The sequence below is a fragment of the Gorilla gorilla genome, chromosome 12 (assembly GCF_029281585.2).
Source record: "Gorilla gorilla gorilla isolate KB3781 chromosome 12, NHGRI_mGorGor1-v2.1_pri, whole genome shotgun sequence".
Lineage (NCBI taxonomy): Eukaryota > Metazoa > Chordata > Mammalia > Primates > Hominidae > Gorilla > Gorilla gorilla.
Window position 1 is genome coordinate 41,340,606 of NC_073236.2, and position 23,088 is coordinate 41,363,693.

At 34.8% G+C, this 23,088-nt stretch overlaps 1 pseudogene; it reads left to right on the forward strand.

Annotated features, from left to right (window-relative positions):
• The first annotated feature begins 1,071 nt into the window (after positions 1-1,071).
• On the forward strand, positions 1,072-2,673 carry LOC101152218 (cytokine receptor-like factor 3; annotated as a pseudogene).
• The last annotated feature ends 20,415 nt before the right edge of the window (positions 2,674-23,088 follow it).

A 23,088-nucleotide genomic window follows, 5' to 3' on the forward strand; every position in this document is an offset into this window, starting at 1 on the left:
TTCATTGCTTGTACAAAGGAAAGAACAAAGATGAGTCAGGAGTATAAAAAACATCTCGTAGGTAATGAAAAAGTAAATCAACTTACATTTCCTGCAAATTGACAAGTAGGAAGTTTTTACTAATGAATCCTATAATTCTCACAATGCAGTGTTTATTTTCAGGGTTCCCTTCTAAGAAATATGATTGTATAAGGTAATTATTATACACTGAGATTAGGTTCCAGGTAAGCAAAACCCATAGTGAATTACTTCCATAAGAATTAAAGCAAAATATCTAGATATGCTCTCAAATTGCCACATCTCAATAATTTCAAATCCACTAACACTTTCAACAGACTCATTAAATTGTATTTGGAATGGAGCAGGTAGATTCATTTAAAAACAAATGAATCATTCTTCCCTTACAAATGTCCATCTTGGCTTTGATTAAAACAACTGAGACAGAATAACTTGTTGAACAAAGCCATAGCCATTCAAAAATGCTCCCAAGCAAGGTAAGTTAGTCAGGGTGAGTGAAGATCATCCACATTGGCATTCATTGCCCTCTTAGTATTTGGGATATTGAAGGTCAATAATCTGCAGGATGTCAAAGGCCTAAACATAATTTTTTCTTCTTAATCCTTACTTGAGTCAATAATGCAGGAATAGAGCATTTCCTACTTGGCACTATGATTTTGAACATTTGGCAAACTGCAAAAATGAAAACTGTATATGGCTTACTTATGAGGTGACTGTGGAATAGAGGAAATCTATACATGAGGCACATATGTAGAAACCAGTATGCAAAGAATCAATATAATGAGGAGTGAAAAAGAAACAACAACTAGAGATTTGGAAGATATTAAATAAATACTATCAATAACTTTATGCCAATAAATTTGAAAAGTTAGATAAAATGGAAATATTCCTAGAAAAATATAAAGTAAAATCAAAAAAATAAAAATACAAGTTCAGCAAAAAACAGGAAATATGCATAATCCTACAATCATTAGTATACTTACATCAGAAGATAAATATCTTCCCATCAGAAAATCCCAGACTCAACAGTCAGGAACCTGCTCTAGCATCAGCATGAGGCAGGCGATGGAGCTGGAGTCTGAGCTGCTGCTGCAGGAGGCCCTTGAGAATGTGGAGGTGGTAAAGAACTACTGGTGGGAGCTGGGTCACCAGCTTGAGGGGCTGTGGGAGGCATAGAGATCAAAGAGAGTGCATCACAAGCAAGCGATGTTCTCAAACAACATTTTCATGATTTAAAGGGAACCCATGGGAAGCTCCTGGATGAGCGATTGGTGACCCTTTTGCAAGAGGTTGGCACCACTAAACAGACCATTAAACCACTAGATGATTGCCAGAAGCTCCTAGAACACGGAATTAACACTCCAGAGGGCTTAGTCCAAGAAGGTGAGATTGCCATGCTTGGTGGTGTAGAAGAGAATGAGAAACTGTGGAGTTTTACCAAAAAGGCCTTGCACCTTCAGTTGGACAGCATACCAGAAGTACCTTTACTGGTTGATGTGCCTTGTTTATCTGTTCAGTTGGATGAGTCTATTCTTAACATCATGAAAGACCACATTCTTAAGCATGGAACAGTAGCATCTCGCCCACCAGTACAGATAGAAGAACTGATAGAGAAACCTGGAGGCATCATAGTACAATGGTGTAAGGTGGATGATGACTTTACGGCACAAGGTGACAGGCTCCAGTTTCGTAAATGTACTTCAAATCATTTTGAGGATGTATATGTAGGTTCCGAAACTGAATTCAGAGTATTGCACATAGACTCCAATGTTGAAGATCATTTCAGAATCTGCACCCGAAGAGATGGCTGGCAGGAGCAGAGTCCTTGGAGTGTCCCCCAGATAGTTCTTTCCATATTGGAGCCTCATGAGTGGACAGCTGGTTTTGAGAGGAGCAGTGTGAGCAATGGAAGAAATACGTCATGCCGGAACGATTCTAAATCTTCAGGTGTTCTCAACTCCAGAGCTCCAACTCATCTTTCTGGGCAGACATTAATATTTAGAGTTGAAACTGTGGAACTACCAGACAGAAGAGACTGTATAGGAGTGTGCCGTAAAAACGGCATGTCGGCCGGGCACGGTGGCTCACGCCTGTAATCTCAGCACTTTGGGAGGCCGAGGCGGGCAGATCACGAGGTCAGGAGATCCAGACCATCCTGGCAAAGACGGTGAAACCCCATCTCTACTAAAAATACAAAAAATTAGCCAGGCGTGGTGGCGGGCGCCTGTAGTCCCAGCTACTCGGGAGGCTGAGGCGGGAGAATGGCGTGAACCCGGGAGGCGGAGCTTGCAGTGAGCAGAGAACGCGCCACTGCAGTCCGGCCTGGGAGACAGAGCGAGACTCCATCTCAACAGCAACAACAACAAAGGCGGGATAAAGCTGTATGCATTGGTACAAATGGTGCATTTTTGTAAATGGAAAAGAAATGCCTCATCAGTTACCTGCAATTACTTATGAGTCCACTGTCACATTTGACATGGAAGCTGTGACTCTAGGAACCACCAATAATAATGAAGGCAGAAACGTCAAGCTAGAGTAACTCTTAGTTCAAACAACAGAGACGTGATTTTTGATTGGTTACTTGATCAATCTTGTGGTTCTCTTTACTTTGGATGCTCATTTTTCTATCCTGGATGGAAAGTGTTAGAGTTTTAGATGTTCGAGTGCTTGGGTTTGGATTGCAGGATTTAACCTAGCTGTCTTCAGCCCAATTTAGTTGTAATTCATTTTTTAAAAAAAGTTGAATTAATCTCTCACTTAGGCCATTGGAAATGGAAAGTGTTTACTGGATTCATTTTGTAATATTTTAGCAAAAAGAGACTTCAATGTTGTGGACAAAATCGTGTAATTCGGTCAATTTTATTTTTAGCATGCTGGTAACTAAAGTTTCACATCATAATAAAAATAAAATTGGCTTCAAAAGTATGAGAAGACATAGAAATTCCTATACCCTTCCACTGTACTTCTTAAAGTTGGTTATTAGACCAGGAAAACTTAATGTAATATTATTTAAATAATCATCATAAAGGATCCAAGCCCATGAAAATCTTTAGAATTAAACAAGAGGAACAACCCAGATAGAAGATGTGTAATATGCAACCACTCATTTGCTGTCCACACGAATGTGTTGGCTGTGCTTTCCATGTTCAGGTATTTGTAAGCAGTGTTGACTTTTATCCCATTATAATTTTTGCATTTTTTAAAATGCGTGAGCAAATGTCTGTAGTAGGCAAGTATTATCTTTTGTTTTTTTCATTGCAATTTCATTCAAGATAGGCTATAGTATTTTTACAGGGTAAAACTACTCATGGAAGTTGTATGCACAACAGTGTTAGCCATTTATCATGTATGTAATATGCACATGAGTGTATTCAGCTTATGACATGCATTTCACTCTTTGTAGGGTGTGAGCTGCAGTCCAGTTTAATGTCAGTTTGAGAAATGAGGTCTCTTAGTGGACAAACAAAAATAAGGTAAATACTTAACCTATTTTTTTGAAAACCTAAATTTGTGTGTAAAATGTTTATTTGAAGGACTTGCTTTATATGTAAAAGTAATTGTCTTAGCTTGCTATACCAGCTTACAGATTTTATTCTAGTGTGAATTATTTGTTTCATTTTTACCAGTAGTTAAAACATAGAAAAGCAAGTATGATATTTTTGTAAGATAATTTATTTGGGGATTCATGAACCCTGTTAGACAATCATGACCTTTTTTCCTTATCTTTTGACATATAAGTACTTGCTCACAGAATCCTCCAAGAAGTTCTCATCCCAAGGTAGATGTCCCCACTGAAACAGGAGGACTCAGGTGGCTCATCTGAGAATCACAGTCATAACTAGGATGGGACATTGCTGTTGGCAATTTGCCAATGAGTGCAAGTGACTGAGGCAAAACCTAAGGTAGCTGGGAAAACCAAGACACTCAGAGATTTCCAAACTTTTCAGTGAGAAGACCGTGCCCCACACTGATGAGAAACCGATAGGAATAGAATATGAATTATTCTGGACAGGTGTTCTTGAAGTAAAGGACAGAACTGGTCCAGATACTAGCGGGGGACAAAACAGAAAGTACTAAAGAAGTGGCTAGAAGAAAGATTATGTTTTTAATACTTAATCATAGCGCATCATAGAAGTCCTATAACCCAGAAGCTAGAGAAGTATCTTGAGCGACACCTACATTCCTAAAACTATAGGAAAACTAATTTCATTTAAATATGAGGATAAATTAAAAATTTGAGTTTGAAAAATTATGAATATATAATTTTTAAAAAAGAATAAAGGTAACCTGAGAAAACATGCATAAAAATGTGGCTAAAGTGTATAGTGAAAGTAAAACCTAATGAGACAAATGGGCTTAGGGGAAATTTAAAAGATGAAACAAACTATGAAACATCCTCCTACAAACACACACATGATGTATTTCACAACAAAAATTATGAAATGAATAGTTGGTTTATAACTTGGATCTCCCGATAGTATGATTGTCATGTAGGTCTGAAAAATGAAATTGGTTATGGCCTTCCCTTCAAAAAAATTTAATATTCTTCTTTTGACTTTTAAATTATAAAATGAAGAGTATTTTCTCTTTCTCCTTTTTCCCCATGACCCATCATGAGTGGAAAAAAGCATGTTGAAATTTGGAAAATTGAGGATATAAAAATGCTCCCTAAAAGTCCTATTTTGTCCTCAATTTTTACTTTTAGGATCCTTTTCTTACTCTTTTTCATTCTTGCTTCTCTTTTCTTTGTTTTAATGAGTATCCCTTTTATTAATACCCATGTTAGAATTCCAATAACATCAATATCATTATTAAGCAAATGATTTAAAGCATGTAAAAATATGAAATTGTGAAATACTAGTTTTAAAATCATAACTATGCTCTATTCTTTGCTTGTTTTTTTCCAAGAAAGGATTTGTATTCTTTCTTACTATTGAATGTGAATCTACAACTACTTCAGATAAACAATATCTTAAAATAAGAAAAAGTAAGACTGGTGAGGTCCAGACTGGCCTTTGAGCTGTAATTTGTGACCCCTGTTCTAGAAGTCTATTATTTAAGCTTCTACTTTTACATCTATAAACGATCTCAAATAAATTTTTATGTCTTGCCCAAGGTAAAGAGGTTGAAATATTTTTATAACATGGCATCACTTCTTTGCACAATATATAAAAAAACTTTCTCTCAAAAAGAAGATATTCAAATGACCATATGAATATATCACATGGAAATTTGCTCCACATTATGAGAAATGAGAATAATGCAAATTAAAACCACCACCCTAAACCATCACTGCATACTACTCAGAACAGATAAAATGTAAACTGCGGATATGGGGTGGCTACATACTTTGCATGAATGTATAATGGTACAATGACATTGGGAAAAACAGTCTGTCAGCTTCAGACAAGATTAAACGCATCCTTTCCTGTGCCCTAGCAATTCTACTCATGATACACAGGCAAGAGACATGAGTAAACATGTGCACTAGACATGCGCAAGAGTTTCAAACTGAACTTGACCTAAATGCCCTTCAATAAGAGAATGGATAAGCAAATTCCAGTGTGTTCACACAATGGGGTCCTATGCAGCAATAACAAAGAATAACACAAGTTTTAATGTATATGTATGACCAATACATATAATATGTATGACAAACATTTTATGTAGTTATATGACAACATTTGTATATATGCATATGTATGATACATATAAAACATGGTTGAATGGTAAGAACATTATGTTGACTGAAGGAGAGCAGATGTAAAACAGTGCACAGTATGCGCCTTCATTTATAAGAAATTCGAGAGCAGGTAAAACTATGCTGATTATTTTTGAAGAATTTGGTATTGACACAAAAATCCTATAGAAAAATCTCCTGGTGTTATGGAAATGTGCTATATGTTTATCTAGAGGGTGATTTACTGGGTATGTACTTACGTATGGCATTATCAAGCTTTCCACTTAATAATTGTGCGCTTTACTGAATGTAAATTGTCTCTTAATTACAAAAGATGGCATCAATGGGGCAAGAGTGTGGGGACATTATTAAAAGGGTTTTGTTTTTTTCTTTTTTGAGACAGAGTCTCACTCTGTTGCCCAGTCCAGGTTCAAGTGATTCTCCTGCCTCAGCCTCCCAAATTGCTAGGATTACAGGTGTGCACCACCACACACGGCTAATTTTGTATTTTTGGTGGAGATGGGGTTTCATCATGTTGGCCAGGCTCCTCTCGAACTCTTAACCTCAGGTGATCCACCCGCCTTGGCCTCCCAGAGTTCTGGGATTATAGACATGAGCCACCACTCCTGGCCAGAAAGGTTTTTAGTCTGACAAACTAACCAACAGAAAATATCTGAGACTTTGTTTACTCTTTTATTTATTTATTTTATTTTTTTGAGACGGAGTCTCGCTCTGTCGCTCAGGCTGGAGTGCAGTGGCGCAAACTCGGCTCACTGCAAGCTCCGCCTCCCGGGTTCACGTCATTCTTCCACCTCAGCCTCCTGAGGAGCTGGGACTACAGGCGCCTGCCACCAGGCCCAGCCAATTTTTTGTGTGTTTTTTAGTAAAGACGGGGTTTCACCGTGTTAGCCAGGATGGTCTCAAGCTCCTGAGCTCGTGATCCGCCCGTCTCAGCCTCCCAAAGTGCTGGGATCACAGGTGTGAGCCCCCGCGCCCGGCCGAGACTGTTTACTTTCTAGAAAAAGTAATTTATTATTTATTTAAATTTAAGTAATTAGGTCATTCATTCATTCATTAATTTAACAGATATTTATTTTGCACCTGCCAGATGCTGGGTAAGTTTTTAGCACATAAAACAAATTATCCTTTTGAAAAATTTCCTGTATTGAAAGACATTTTATCACTCTAATTTTTTTGTACAATTTATCACTTTTACTATATTTTAATACTAAAGTAAATACTTTTATTAAATTTCTTTGATTTATACTCCAGATTTAAGGAATCCTGAAGATTTCTAGTTCTAATCTGTTATTATGAGGTTTATATTAACTTCAAACACTCTCATTTTTCCTCATTTCCATTTCCCTCCAATAGCTTCAATTCCCACTTTTAGCCTGTATACAGTATTTCTCCCTCTTTCTGGTCCAGTTCCACTTATATTCCCATTTCCATCTCACTATCTTCATGACTTTGTATCTTCTTGAACCTCTTATCTTTGCTGAAAGGAGCTAGATACAAACACACACACACACACACACACACACGTAAATTATAACAGCCATGGGAAAAATGCAGGATCACAATCTAAACCATTTTTTCTCTTATTGCTTACAACACTTTTATATTGTTAGTAAAATTTAAAAAAACTACTTAAAAATATAGGTTCTAGTTAGTAGTGAGTGACAAAACTGTCTTTTTCTTTTGTATTCAGTACTTTTTTTTCTTGGTTGTTTTATATGATTGATCTGTATATAGTTCAGACCTGAAGACAGAATATATGATTCCTCTCCAGTCTCAAGGCCCCTGTTTGAATGGCACTTTATTTACATTAGTATTCCTAATTACTTAATGACCAATCAGATATGGTTCATTGCTAGTAAGTGTAGAAACATGTTGTCTGAAGGATGTAGTTTAATTACTATACTTCTAAAAACATGTCCCTCATGACCATTGGATGTAATCATTATTTTATGTATTTAACTGTGAAATTCATATTTACTCAGCAGGCTAGAGAATAGCGTTTAGTTCTTAAAGCTGTTTAATAGAGCATAGTTAGATTTTTAAAGGAGCCTGCAAAATCTTTTAAAAAGTAGATTACTTAAGAAAAAGTCAGCAGTCCAATAAAGTAGTTATTACACTTAAATACTAATATCATATTCATAAAACAGTAAAGGAGGAATAGATACATGAAGAAGCTCACAGTAATTTGTCCCTTAATGACATAGGTAAAAGAATCTCACATTCATCTAAGCCACTGAGATTATTTAGACATTTTTACTCTTAATTAAAGATTTTGAAAATGACCTAATTTCTGACATAACCGATGATTTCTATTTTTCCTCCTACTGCTTATTCATTACATGACAAACAAATGAGATATATTTTACTTTCAGAAACACTCAACTCCTGGCCTGCACTGGATGGTGGAGGATGATAATTGTTTTTCCAAGTAAGTCTTTTCCTAATATATTTTTCATGGATTGTCATTTATTTTGGGTGTTTTTTTTTTTTTTTTTTGAGATGGAGTCTTGCTCTGCTACCCAGGCTAGAGTGCAGTGTCATGATCTCAACTCACTGCAACCTCCGTCTCCCAGATTCAAGCGATTCTCCTGCCTCAGCCTCCCATGTAGCCAGGATTACAGGTGTGCACCAACACACCTGGCTAATTTTTTTGTATTTTTAGTAGAGAGAGGTTTTCATCATGTTGGCCAGGCTCGTATCAAACTCCTGACCTCAGGTGATCTGCTCACCTCAGCCTCTCTAAGTGCTGGGATTACAGGCATGAGCTACTGTGCCCAGCTTGGATTGTCATTTATACTTGACTTCTGAGAAGCACCAAATTTTTTAACTTGGGGGAGTCACTTTTATAATTAGTATATTCAAGAATATTAGTTTGCAAGGATTTGACAACTGATAATAGATGATACTGTGAGCAATAATCATTGCCTAGAGCTTTGTAGTATGCCTCCTCATATGATCACTCATCATTCATTATCCAGGTTTTGATTCGAATATGAATCGAACAGTCACAAAAACAGATGCCTCAGGGGTACTTCATTTGCTTTATGTTCAGGAATCAGTCAACAACTCAGAAATTGATCCTAGAATTTTAGACATTTTCTCACTCAATTCCTTCATACACTATTTCAGGAGTACACAGGCAATATCTTCATGGCCATCTCCCATTTGAGGTACTAATAGCAGTGATAATATTGTCAATGTTACTGTATCAGTCCTATGATTATCAATATTATAAATCAAGTTTTCTCAGCCTGGCACAGTGGCTCACGCCTGTAATCCCAGCACTTTGGGAGGCTGAAGCAGGTGGATCAGTTGAGGTCAGGAGTTCGAGACCAGCCTGGCCAACATGGTGAAATCCTTTCTCTACTAAAAAAAAAAAATAATAAATAAAATAAAATAAAATTAGCCAGGAGTGATGGTGGGTACCTGTAATCCCAATTACTCGGGAGGTTGAGGCAGGAAAATTGCTCGAACCCGGGAGACGGAGGTTGTGGTGAGCCAAGATAGTGCCACTGCATCCCAGCCTGGGCAACAGAGAGAGACTCTGTCTCAAATATATCAAGTCTTCTTACGTACCAAATATTTTTATAATCATTTTACATGCTTGGATTTGTTTATTCTATAGAGCTATCTACTGAATTAAATATTCTTATTTCCATTTTCCAGGTAAGAAAATCAAAATATTGAGACATTTAATACCTGTCCTGACCATCATATATAATTAGTAATTGATGAAACCTAGATTTAATAAACCATTTTAGAAGTTATAAATAGAAATTTTTGGAACTTTAAGAAAGGAAGATGGCAAATACATTTGAAAAATTACTGTCTATGTTTAGTCATTACAGTACTAGAAACACCTAAGGTAATATGTTTTAAACAAAATATGAAAATACACGAAAACACTTCTTGTAATACTTTTTCTACAAGTAAACGATGAGTTTATTTTTAGCTTTTTCTTTGCATTTCCATGATTAGAAGTCTAAAGACAGGTTGAGGCACACCCATCTTTCCAATAGCCTTTTTCTAAGCACATATGAGGAAAGGACTTTCGGCCTAGGCTTAGGTGTCATGGAGGTAGGCCTCTAGGAGCCCTCTCTATCTGGTGAGGTCACTTTGATTACAGTTGCTGATGTTGTATTTATTGCCTTGCTGAAGATTAACCTCTCCATTTTTCTTCAATATCTAGTTACATACAGAGATACAGAGTGTAGGACTAGTATTTGTTTAGGTTTAAAAAGAGTATTTTCTGCAAATGTAATTAAAGGTAGGTTTCTTTTTTTTATACTTTTGTTTTATGTTTGGGGTACATGCGCAGGTTTGTTACATAGGCAAATGTGGGTCATGGGGGTTTGTTGTACCTATGATTACATCACCCAGGTATTAAACCTATTACCCATTAGTTATTTTTCCTGATCCTCTCCCTCTGCCTACCCTACACCTGTAGATAGGCCCCTGTGGGTATTGTTCACCTCTATGTGTCCATGAGTTCTCATCACTTAGCTTGCACTTATAAGTGAGAACATGTGGTATTTGCTTTTCTGTTCCTGCGTTAGTTTACTAAGTATAATGGCCTCCAACTTCATCCATGACCCTGCAAGGGACATGATATCATTATTTTCTATGGCTGCTTAGTATTCCATAGTGCATATGTACCACATTGTCTTTATCCAGTCTACCATTGATGGACATTTAGGTTGATTCCATGTCTATGCTATTGTGAATAGTGATGCAATGAACATATCTGTGTATGTATCTTTATAAGAGAACAATTCATATGCCTTTGGGTATATACCCAGTAACGGGATTTCTGGGTCAAATGGTATTTTTGTTTTTAGGTCTTTGAGGAGTTGCCATACTGTCTTCCACAATGTCTTTTACACTCCCACCAGCAGCGTATAAGCACTTCTTTTTCCCCACAATTTCGCCATCTGTTATTTTTTGACTTTTTAATAACTATTCTGATTGGTGTGAGATGGCATCTCATTGAGGTTTTCATTTGCATTTCTCTAATATCAGTGATGCTGAGGTTTTTTCATATGATTGTTGGCCGTATGTATGTCTTCTTTTAAGAAGTGTCGAGCAACTTCAGCAAAGTCTCAAGATACAAAATCATTGTGCAAAAGTCGCTAGCATTCTTATACACCTCTACAATCAAGCGGAGAGCCAAATCATGAACAAGTTCCCATTCACAATTGCAACAAAAAGAATAAAATACCTGGGAATACAGCTGACTAGGGAGGTGAAAGACATTTACAATGAGAACTAAAAACCACTGCTCAAAGAAATCAGAGATGACCCAAACAAAAGGAGAAACATTGCATGCCCATGCATAAGAAGAAGAAATACTATTAAAATGGCCATGCTGCCCAAAGCAATTTATAGATTCATTTCTATTCCCATTAAACTACCATTGACATTCTTTAGAGAACTAAGAAAAACTTTCTGAAGATTCATGTGAAACAAAAAAGAGCCCAAATAACCAAGGTAATCCTAAGCAAAAAGAACGGGGCATAATGGTACCCAACTTCAAACTATACTACAGGGTTACAGTAACCAAAACAGCATGATACTGGTACAAGAACCAACACATAGACCAACGAAACTGAATACAGAACCCAGAAATACAACTGCACACCTACAACTATCTGATCTGTGACAAACCTGACACAAACAAGCCCCAGGGAAAGAATTCCCTATTTAATAAATGGTGCTGGGATAACCGATTAGCCATATGCAGAAGATTGAAACTGGACTCCTTCGTTAGGCCATATACAAAAATTAACTCAAGATGTATTAAAGACTTAAATGCAAAACCCAAAACTAGAAAAGCCCTGGAAGACAATCTAAGCAACGCCATTCTGCACATACGAATGGGCAAAGATTTCAGGAAGGAAACCAAGACAAGAGGCTTTACTTTTTAATGTGTAATGTGATGTATTGACAGTTCTCTAAAACCTGGCACCATAAGGTGTCATGCAGTAGCGAAATTAGCCCAAATATTTGGTGTCAGACTCGGGCTCAATCTCCAGCTATACCAAATAGTATATGCGAAACTTTGGACAACTTGTTACACTGTACTAGATATATTTTTCTTTTATTTTTCCCTGTTTTTTTTTCTTATCTTTTCTCTTTTATTCTTATAAAAAAGGCATGGAATAATATACCTTTTATAAGGATTAAATTAGATTACATTGATAAAGTACATAACAAAGTTCCTGACACTGAATATGTTTTCAAAAACTGACAGATACAGTGAGTGATACCTTGCATTGTGATCTGATGGAAGAAAAAGAAATCTTGGCCTCATTTCGATTGGATTAAACCAACCAATAACTGCAAGGAAAATTCAGTCAAATGGACATTTTAACATCCTGTTGATCAAACATGTGATCTGATTGGCAACAAAGAAAAACTCGTGGAGAATATACAACTTCAAAATTTCTTCCATCAACTCAAGAAAACACAGTTTGTTAATAAGTAGAAGTTTCATGTTTTCTCAATTATTCTTGTTGATTCACTAACAGTTCAAGCAAAAGGATATATGTCAATGGATTCTGAGGCAAATGACCACAAAGTAGCCCTCCACAGATATATTTGGTACTCCCAAGCAGAGTGAAGTCCCGACCACCACAATAAAATGCACTTGCTAAGAGGGTTTTAGCATACTTGCTAAGAGGGTTTTAGCATACCTCAAACTCTCCTAATTGCTCTGGAAACTGGTTTAAAACCTGCCTGTGTACAGGTGCAAGTACTTGGTAAAAACATAATTTGTGAGATTGAGCAAGCCAAAAGTCAAGCTGCATCCAGATATTCCAAGAATTATACATTTTATTAGAAGAAATCAGCTCAGATTTCTTGATGTATAACAGATATGTTATACATAACATAATATGTATGTTATTTCTATGCAGCTAATCTAAAATCACTTAGCATTACTTAGATTCGATTCAAGTCTTCTCCTCTTACTTTACTCATATAATGACTACAGTGTGAGTTAGAGCTTTGCAGGGGTACACACACACACACACAGACAAGACACATTATATTAGTGTGTTTGAGTGTGTGTATTTCTAAATAGGCTTAAATTCACATATTCTTGGTTAATGATGTGAAATGTTTTATTTATAAATTTTTCCATTGATACAGCCTAGATCAGTTGTTCTTAAACTTTAATGAATATAAATGTTACCTAGGGAGTTTATTTTAAAATGTAGATTCCTGAACTACACCATGAAAATCCCAATTTTACTAATCTAGAGTAAGGCCCAGAGATCTGCATTTTAATAAGCATCTTTGGTGTTTCTGATTCAAGAGGTCTTTGACTTCACTATGAGAAACAGGGCTCTAGAGGGTCTAGGATTTTTGTTTGAATTTGTCTCAATGATTAGTTAGGAGAACACATAGATTACTTTAAACCTGCCATAGCAGACAACTTGATTTAGTTTCAACACCCTCGTTATGTAAAGGAGGAATGCAAAGCCCAGAAACATGCAATGATGCAATATTAGTTAAAATAATAGCTAATATTTGCAGTATGTTACCAGACACTGTGTAAGTACTTTGCCTTTATTATCTTATTATTCTTTAATAATCATATTATTATCCCTATTGTGTAGATGTCAGAACCAAAAATTAAAGAGCATACATCGCTTTCTTCAAGTCACAAGACTAATACATTTGGAGTTGGCATTGAAACATGGGCCATCAGAGTACACAGTAAAAGAGCAACAACAAAAGTAATAATAACAATAGAAATAAACCAACATTTGCCAAGTGCCCATTATGTACCAGACTCCCTGCTAAGTTTTCTTTGTGGATTAATTTTGTTTTCCTCACTTAACTCTACAAGGGTGGAATTACAATTATTCCCTCTTTATGGATGCAGAAACTGAAACTAAGAGAGAATAAGTAACTTGCTCTACATCATACAGAATGAAGGAGCTTGGTTATGAACTCCAGGGTTTAGCTGTAAAGCTCATTCTCTTAGCCCCCAAGACAAGAGTTTGAAATTGCTTGACTTCCAGTTCAGTCCTCTTTCCAGTACCACAGATAACTGAAAATACAGAGTAGTGTCTTACCAGGACCCAGCAGGAAATGCATTATTGGCATCAATGTATAAACATGTATATGAATGATATGGTTTGGCTTTGTTTCCTCACTCAAAGGTCATCTTGAATTGTAATCTCCACATGTCAAGGGAGAGACCGGGTGGGAGGTGGTTGGATCATGAGGTCGGTTTCCCCCATGCTGTTCTCTTGATAGTGAGTGAGTTTTCATGAGATCTGATGGTTTGCTCACCACTCTCTCTCTCCCGCTGCCATGTAAGATGTGCCTCTTCCCCTTTTGCCATGATTGTAAGTTTCCTGATGCCTCCCCAGCCCTGTGGAACTGTGAGTCAATTAAACTTCTTTTCTTTATACATTACCCAGTCTTTGGTATGCCTTTATAGCAGTGTGAAAGCAAACTAATACTACGAACATGTACATTTATGTATCATTTAGGATTCTTTTTTTCTTTTTCCTTTTTAGCAATTGCAGGACATTTAGGATTCTTAATTGCATGTAACAGAAATTGATTGGAACTAACTGAAGCTGAGTGACAGTTTACATGAAGGATCTAGAGGAAGAAGATATAAAACACATAATTATTAATACATAATAGATGAACTCCTTTGTCATGGCAGAATATTTAAGCCACTGGTACATCTGCCATGAATGAATGTTAAACCAAAGATTAAAAGTGCTAAGCAGGAAGATGTCAGTAGCCAAGGATGTGTCAATTGACTGCATTTTACCCTGCAAGGTGTGGGAGAGAATGTACCTGCCCCTGCCTCTTTCTATGGAGTATTCTTCCAATCAGAACATGGTTGGGTCTTGGTGGCCGAGGAAAACAAACGTCCTGCAGCAATTATCCATAAACAAATGTCTCAATTAGGAACACTCAACAAGGTGATTTCTGACATAAGCCGATACTTTAAGGAAATTTCTTATAGTTTAGCAAAAAGCATTGAAATATTTTGAGTGAAATATAAATGAAATGTAGTAGCAACATTATGTTTTATGTTTATAAAATTTTAAAATTTGAGGCAATTATGTCATAAAAAGATAAATTAAATTGAATTGTTGAAGCAGAGAGTCAAAATTTAGATGACTTGACCTTGTATTTGTGGATTTACATTATATTTGTAAGTAGGTCACTGTAGTTAAGATAAAAACCTAAACTTTTTGAAAATTCTGGATGGAAGAAGAGAGATAGAAAAGTATTCTACTGAGTCCGGACTATTCTGGTCTTTTTGATGCCTCACATGGGGTCTTAAGAATGAATAACCAAGATATTAGAAAATATTCTGATGTTAAATTATTGTTGGATTTTCTTTTGAGGGACTAAAGAACAGAGCACAACTCTCTATGTGAGGGCAAGGTTTTCCTTGAAGCAAATCAAATTTCCCCCATTAGTCATTCTAGGATATAAAATGGGACCATAGGGAGGAGGCCTCTGGACTTCAGGTAGGGAAAATCTTTTATCTCTGGAGCTTAAGATATTTGGCACAGAAACTATTCTATACAGTCACATAGAGTTTTTTTTAACAGCTTTATTGAAATATAATTGCCATACAATTAACTGCACCTATATAAAGTGTACAAGTTGATGAGTTTATATATGTATATTTATGTATCTAAGAAAACATCACCAAAATTAAGATAATAAATATATCCATAATTTCTGCAAGTTTCATTATGTCCTTTGTAATTTACCTTTAACTTCTCCATCTGCCATCATTGTCCCCAGGCAGCCTCTGATGTGTGCTATCTTTCTTAATGCATTACATATTTTAGTATATATGAATGTAATCATGTAATATGTACTGTTTTGTCTAACTTCTTTCATTCAATATACATTTTGAGATTCTCCATTTTCCTGTATGTATGAGTAAAATACTTCATTCATTTTTATTGCTGAGGAGGATTCCATTTTATGGATATAGCACAATTGGTTTAACTATCCATTTTTAAACATTTTAGTTGTTTGCATTATTGGCTATTACAAATAAAGCTTTTATGAGAATTTGCTTACAAATTTTTGTCTGAATGCAATGGCTAATTTTATGTATTAACTTCACTGGGAAAAGGGATGCCCAGAAAGCTGGTGAAACATTGTTTCTGGGTGTGTCTGTGAGGTGTTTCTGGAAGAGATTAGCATTTGAACCAGTAGTCTGGGTAAGAAGATCTCCCTCACCAATGTGGGGTGTGTATCATCCAATCTATTGAGAGCATATTATTTTTTGATTTTTGAACTATGGCTATTCTGGCAGGAGTAAGGTGGGATCACATTGTGGTTTTGATTTGCATTTCCCTGATAATTAGTGATGTTGAGCATTTTTGCATATATTTGTTGGCCATTTCTGTATCTTCTATTGAGAATTGTCTATTCGTGTTCTTAGCCCACTTTTTGATGGGATTATTTATTTATTTTTCTTGCTGATTTGCTTGAGTTCTTTTATATTCTGGATATTAGTCTTTTGTCAGATGCATGGTTTGGGAAGATTTTCTCCCACTCTGTGGGTTGTGTGTTTACTCTGCTGATTATTTCTGTTGCTGTGCAGAAGCTTTTTAGTTTAATTAAGTCCCATCTATTTATCTTTGTTTTTGTTGTATTTACTTTTCAGTTCTTAGTCATGAAGTCTTTGCCTAAGCCAATATCTAGAAGTGTTTTTTTCTGATGTTAACTTACAGGATTTTTATGGTTTCAGGTCTTAGATTTAATTCTCTGATCCATCCCAGCACCATTTGTTGAATAGGGTGTACTTTCCCCATTTTATGTTTTGTTTGCTTTGTCAAAGATCAGTTGTCTGTAAGTATTTGGGTTTATTTCTGGGTTCTTTTCTGTTTCATTGGTTTATGTGACTGTTTCTATACCACTGCCATGCTGTTTTGGTAACTCTAGTCTTGTAGTCTAGTTTGAAGTCAGGTAATGTGATGCCTCCAGATTTTTTCTTTTTGTTTTGTCCTGCTTTGGCTATGTGGGTTCTTTTTTGGTTCTATATGAATATCAGGATTTTTTTTTTCTTGTTTTGTGAAGAACGATGGTGGTATTTTTATGGGAATTGCATTGAATTTGTAGATTGTTTTTGAAAGTATGGTAATTTTCACAATACTGATTCTACTAATCTATGAGCATGGGATGTGTCTCTATTTGTTTGTATGTCTATGATTCCTTTCAGCAGTGTTTTGTAGTTTTCCTTGTAGCGATCTTTCACCTCCTTGGTTAGGTATATTTCTGAGTATTTTATTTTATTTTTATTTTTGCAGCTATTGTAAAAGGGGTTGAGTTCTTGATTTGATTCTCAGCTTGGTTGCTGTTGGTGTATACCAGTGCTACTGATGTGTGTACATTGAGTTTGTATCCTGAAACTTCACTGAATTCATTTATCAGAACTAGGAGCTTTTTGGATGAGTCTTTAGGGTTTTCTAGGTATACAATCATATCATTGGCAGATAGCGACAGTTTGACTTCCTCTTTACTGATTTGGATGCTCTTTATTTCTTTCTCTTGTCTAATTACTCTGGCTAAGACTTCCAGTGCTGTGTTGAATAGAAGTGATGAAAGTGGGCATTCTTGTCTTGTTCCAGTTTTCAGGGGGAATGCTTCCAACTTTTCTCCATTCAGTATAGTGTTGGCTGTGGGTTTGCCATAGATAGCATTTATTACCTTAAGGTATGTCCCTTCTATACCGATCTTGCTAAGTGTTTGAAAAACTTGTTTTTTAATGTTTGTCTTATATCCTAAATTCACTGAACTCATTTACTAGTTCTAGTATGTTCTTTTATAGACTCCTTGGGATTGTCTCACAGGAAATCATTTCATCTGCATGCCCTTTATTTCTGTTTCTTGCTTTATTGTACTGGTAGAACTTCTAGTGTTTTGTTAAATAAATATGGAGATAGTGGATATCTGTATCGTATTTCTAGTCTTAGAGGTAAAGCAGTCTGTCACCATTACATATACATATAATATTAGCTTGATTTGCAATAATAGTCATAATATTATTTTGTAGATGCTCTTGATCAAGTTGTGGAAGTTACCATTATTTCTGTATTTCCAGAGTTTTCATCATGAATCATGTTATGTTTTGTAAGTCTTTTTCTAAATAAGTTGATATGACCATATGCTCTTTCTTCTTTAACTATTAATATGATGGATTCCACTGACTGATTATGCAATATCAAATCAACCTGGAGAACATCCACTTGGCCTTTGCATATAATTGTTTTTATATATTGTATAATTCTGATTGATATTATCAGTTAAGGCTTTTTTGCATCTATATTTATGATGAGTATTGGTCTGCAGTTTTCTTTTTTGTAATATCTTTGTTTAGTTTTCCGTCTGGGTAATAACAAATAAAAATAGGTGTCCCGACTTTTATTTCCTAGAAGAGATTGTGTAGAATTGGTGCTGATTTTTCATTAAATATTAGGTAGAATTCTTAAGGAAAATAGCTAGTTCTAAACATCTCTATTTGGGAAGTTTTAAAACTAAGAATTCAATGTCTTCACTATGTATAGGTCAACTTACATTATCTATTTCATATTGGGCATGCTGTAGTTGCCTGAGTTTTTAAAGGAATCGGTCTATTATATCTAGGTTGCCAAATGTATGGGTGTAGAATTGTTTGTAGTATTTCTTTACTATCCTTTTGATATCTTCAGTATCTGTAGTAACATCCCCGTTCACGCCTGATAATTGTGATTTTTGTCTTCTCTTTATTTTCATTGTCTTGTTAGATGTTTGCCAATTTTTTAAAAAATAACCTACTGTTTTGTTGACTTTTTGTATGGTTTTAATTTGTCTACTTTCTTCATTTGGCTTATTATTTGATTCCATGTATTTTTTGAGTTTATTATGCTTTTTTTCCCTAGGTTCTGGAGTTTGAAGTTTAGATTATTCATTTGAGATTTTTTTTGTTGCATTTACTGCTATAAATTTCACTTGTTTCACTTTATATACTCTTTTAGCTGTGCCTCACAAATTTTAATGTTTTAAAATTTTAATATTTTTATTTACACTCAATTCTATATATTATTTCATTTTCCTTCACATTTCCTCTTTGACTTATGAATAATGTAGAAATATATTGCTTAGTTTCAAGGTGTTTGAAGATTTTTTGTTAGGTTTTGTTAATAATTTCTTGTTTGATTCTACTGTGGTCAGAAGACACTCCATATTATTTCAATGCTTTTTAATTTGCTGATGTTATTTTATAGCTCAGCATATAATTTAACTTGATATATTTTCTGCTGGCACTTGAAAATAATGTATATTTTGCTGTTGGCTGGAATGCTTTTTAGAGGCTAAACAAATCCTTTTAGTTTATATGCTCTTCAGTTCTTCAATATCCTTTCTGATTTTCCATCTAGTTGTTCTATCAATTGTTGAGAGAGGGCTGTTGAAGTCTCTAATTATATTTTTATGTCAGTCTTCTTCTCCTTTCAGTTTTATCAGCTTTTGCCTCACTTTTTACCACTGTTTTTTGATGTATAGATGTTAGAATTTGTATAACATTTTAATGTGTTGAATTATTTATTATTATTTAATATCTCACTCTTTGCTCTTAGATCCACTTTGTCTGACATTAATATAGCCACCCTTGTTTTTATTTGTTTAATTATTGCATGGTATATGTTTTTTTTCCTCCTTTTACTTTCAATATGACTATTTTCATATATTTGAAGTGAGTTTCTTATACAAGGAATACAGAGGGGTCATGCTTTTTGTAAATCCACTGTGCCAATCTCTATCTTTTAGTTGATGCATTTAGACCATTTATATTTAATGTAGTTATTGATGTTCTATGGCTTAATTTGGGTATTTTATTTATTTATTTTTGTTTTCTTTTTGTTCTCTCTGTTTTTCATTTATCTGGTTCTTTTTTATTTTCCGTGGGTTACCTGAACATTTCTTAAGGTTTATTTTGATTTATTTGTATGGATTTCCTAATGGTTGCTCTTGGCCTTACCTTATACATACATAACTTATAGTTGACTGATGTTATTTTATCAGTTTGAATGAATTGTGAAGCTCTTATGTCTTTTTTGTAATTTTATTCTCTCTCATCTATAACATAATTATCTTAAATATTTTCTCTCTATGATTCTCATATCTTTAGAATCACATCTGGCAGTGTTATACTTTTTACTTCAACAAATATAATTTTAAAAATTCAAGAGGAAAATGTTTAATGAATTAATCTATGTTTTGCTTACTATGTTATTTCTTATTTCCTAATTATTACACAGTTCTTTCTTACATCATTCTATTTCTGTTTAGAGAACTTCCTTTGCCGTTTTTAGGGTAAGCCTACTAATGAAAAGTTCTCTTAGTTCTCCTTCCTCTGAGAGTTACTTTATTTTTTCTTAACTCCTGAAGTATATATTTTCTGAGTATAGGATTTTTAGTTGATAAGTTCTTTCTTATAAGCACTTGAAAATATGCCACTTTCTTTTGGCCTCTTGAATTTTCATGGAAAATCCACTTAAAATCTTATTTTCCCCAGAGGTAAACTACTATGTTTCTCAAGATTTTTCTTTGTCTTTAGTTTACAAACTTCAGTTCTTATAGAATATTTTTCTTTGTTTTATCCTGTTTGAATTTGCCTGACTTCTTACGTCTGTAGTTTTAAGACTGAAGCTTAATTTGGCAGGTTTTTAGCCATGATTTCTTTAAGTACTTTTTCAGCCCCATCTCCATTCTCCTCTTTTTCTGGATCTCTGGTGACAAAAATAATAGATATCTTGTTACAATTCTAAGGGTTCCTGAAGCGAAGTTCAATTTTTTTTAGTCTGTTTTTTTTTCCTGTTGTTCATATTGGGTAATTTCTATTGGCTATCTTCTGTTGCACTGATTCTTTCCTCTGTCTATGGCATTAGGCTATTTATGTGAAATGCCCATCTGCTAAGCATTTCATATAAATTAACTGCGTTTTTCAATTCTAAAATAACAATTTGTATCTTGTATACAGGTTCTGTTTCTTTGCTGAGACTTTCTGTTTCTTTGTTAAATTTTTCTATTTTTTCATTTGTTCATAGTATGTGTATTGGTTCATTTTCACACTGCCGATAAAGACATACCCAAGACTGGAAAGAAAAGAGGTTTAATTGGACTTACAGTTCCATGTGGCTGGGAAGGCCTCAGAATTATGGTGGGAGACGAAAACAAATTCCTAATTATGGTGGGAGGCAAAAGGCACTTCTCTTATGGCGGTGGCAAGAGAAAATGAGGAGGAAGCAAAAGTGGAAACCCCTGGTAAACCCATGAAATCTCATGAGACTTAGTCACTATCACGAGAATAGCATGGGAAAGACTGGCTCCCATGGTTCAGTTACCTCCCTCTAGGTCCTTTCCATAACATGTGGGAATTCTGGGAGATATAATTCAAGTTGAGATTTGGGTGGGGACACAGCCAAACCATATCAGTATATATTAATTGGTCATTGAAGCATTTTTATCATGGCTTTTAAAAGTTTTTGTCAGAAACTTTTAATACCTCTGACATATTAATGTTGGCATTTACTTATTACCTTTTAAGTAAATGTCAACATTAAGTTTGGTTTGAGGAAAATATTTTCTCCTCTTCCTTGTTCTTTGTATGAGAAGTGAGTTTTGATTGAATCCTGGATATTTTTCACTTTATGCTGTAAGACTCTGTATTTAAATCTATTTAAGTGCCTCATTACTGCCAAGTATTACTGCCAGGTAAAGGTATACATCCAAGTTTTTCATTTAGCATCCACTGACAAGCAGTATGGGGGTGCTCCTCATTACTGTTGAGTGAGAGTAGGATTTCCCACTTCACATGTGATCTCAGCTGATGCTATAAGGTGTCAATGGATTGCAGCAATGAAATTATAACTCCATACATGGTTCTCACTGACACTATTCAGGTGTGTGTATGTTGGAGCCACAAAATTTCTTTCTGTAGTGTTTGGCTGAAAAGAGAGATTATTCTTTAAAAGCTTCATGTTCTGCCTGCTGTCTATTTCTGGTTCTGTAGTAAAGAGAGCTGGGATTTTCTTGAGGGTTTGTGTGTCACCTTTACTGATGATGTTTCCAGTGTGTGGGCTTCATCGTTTTCATATTTGGGACACATGAAGGAAGAATAAAATCCCAGGGGTTTACCTTATCTCATCCTTCTTGTCCTGACATCTCCTTCCAATAAGTTGTCTTCTCTCCACCTTTCAAGATTTTCTAATGGCGTGTGTGTGTGTGTGTGTGTGTGTGTGTGTGTGTGTAGTCTCGTATTCTTGGTTGTATTTAGCAGAAGTAATAGGGAAAACTATGTCTACTCCTTGTTCCTAGAAGTGGAATTTCTTTATGCCAATTTTTAATTGGATTGTTTGTTGTTATGTTCATATGAGAAGAGGAAGAGACATCAGGAGTGTGCACACACAGAGAAAAGACCATGTGAAGACACAATGAGTATGTGGCTGTCTGCAAGACAGAAAGAGAGGCCTCACCAGTAACTAACCATACTGACAACTTAATATTGAACTTTAGCCTTCAGAACTATGAGAACATAATTATAAAAATATGAAAAATATGAAATTATGAAAATTATGAAAAAATTATGGAAATTATGAAAATTATGACAAATATGATAAAATAATATTCTGGTATCAGAAACAATTTATTGTTTAAACCACCTCATTGTGGTGTTTTGTTATCACATCCCAAATAGTCAAATACATTAGTCTTCTCAATATTGGCTTGGAAGAGTTCTTTATTTCTATTAGGCCAACTCATTATATTAGGTTCAAATATATACTTTCTAAATATTTTCTTTCAGGTGATGCTTTTATTTAAAAAAATTACAATACCTTTGAAGAGCAATAATATTAACTTTAATAATATAAAATTATTTATTTTTTGTTTAATTGATGCCTATATTTGTCCATTTTAAGCCCAAAACCACAGAATTTCTAGGAAGTTTTCTTCTTACAGTTTTATGGTTTTAACTTTCACATTTAGATCTGATATTTATTTTGAGTTACTCTTTTGCATATGATAAAATAAAAGTGGAGGTACAATTTTTTAAATATATGGCTATAAAATTGTTTATCAAAATCCTTTAATAAGAAGATAATTATTTATCTGTTAAATTGCCTTACTTTCTTTGTTGTACATATATTGACCTTGTATGTATAAGTTTATTTCTGGATTTTCTATTATGTTCCATCGATATATATCTACCTTCATGTCAATATTAAACTATCTTTATTGCTGTAGCTGTGTAATAAATCTTAAAATCAGGTATTATAAATCCTTCAAATTTCTTCTTTTTGACAATTTTATGACTTTTACTTTTCCAT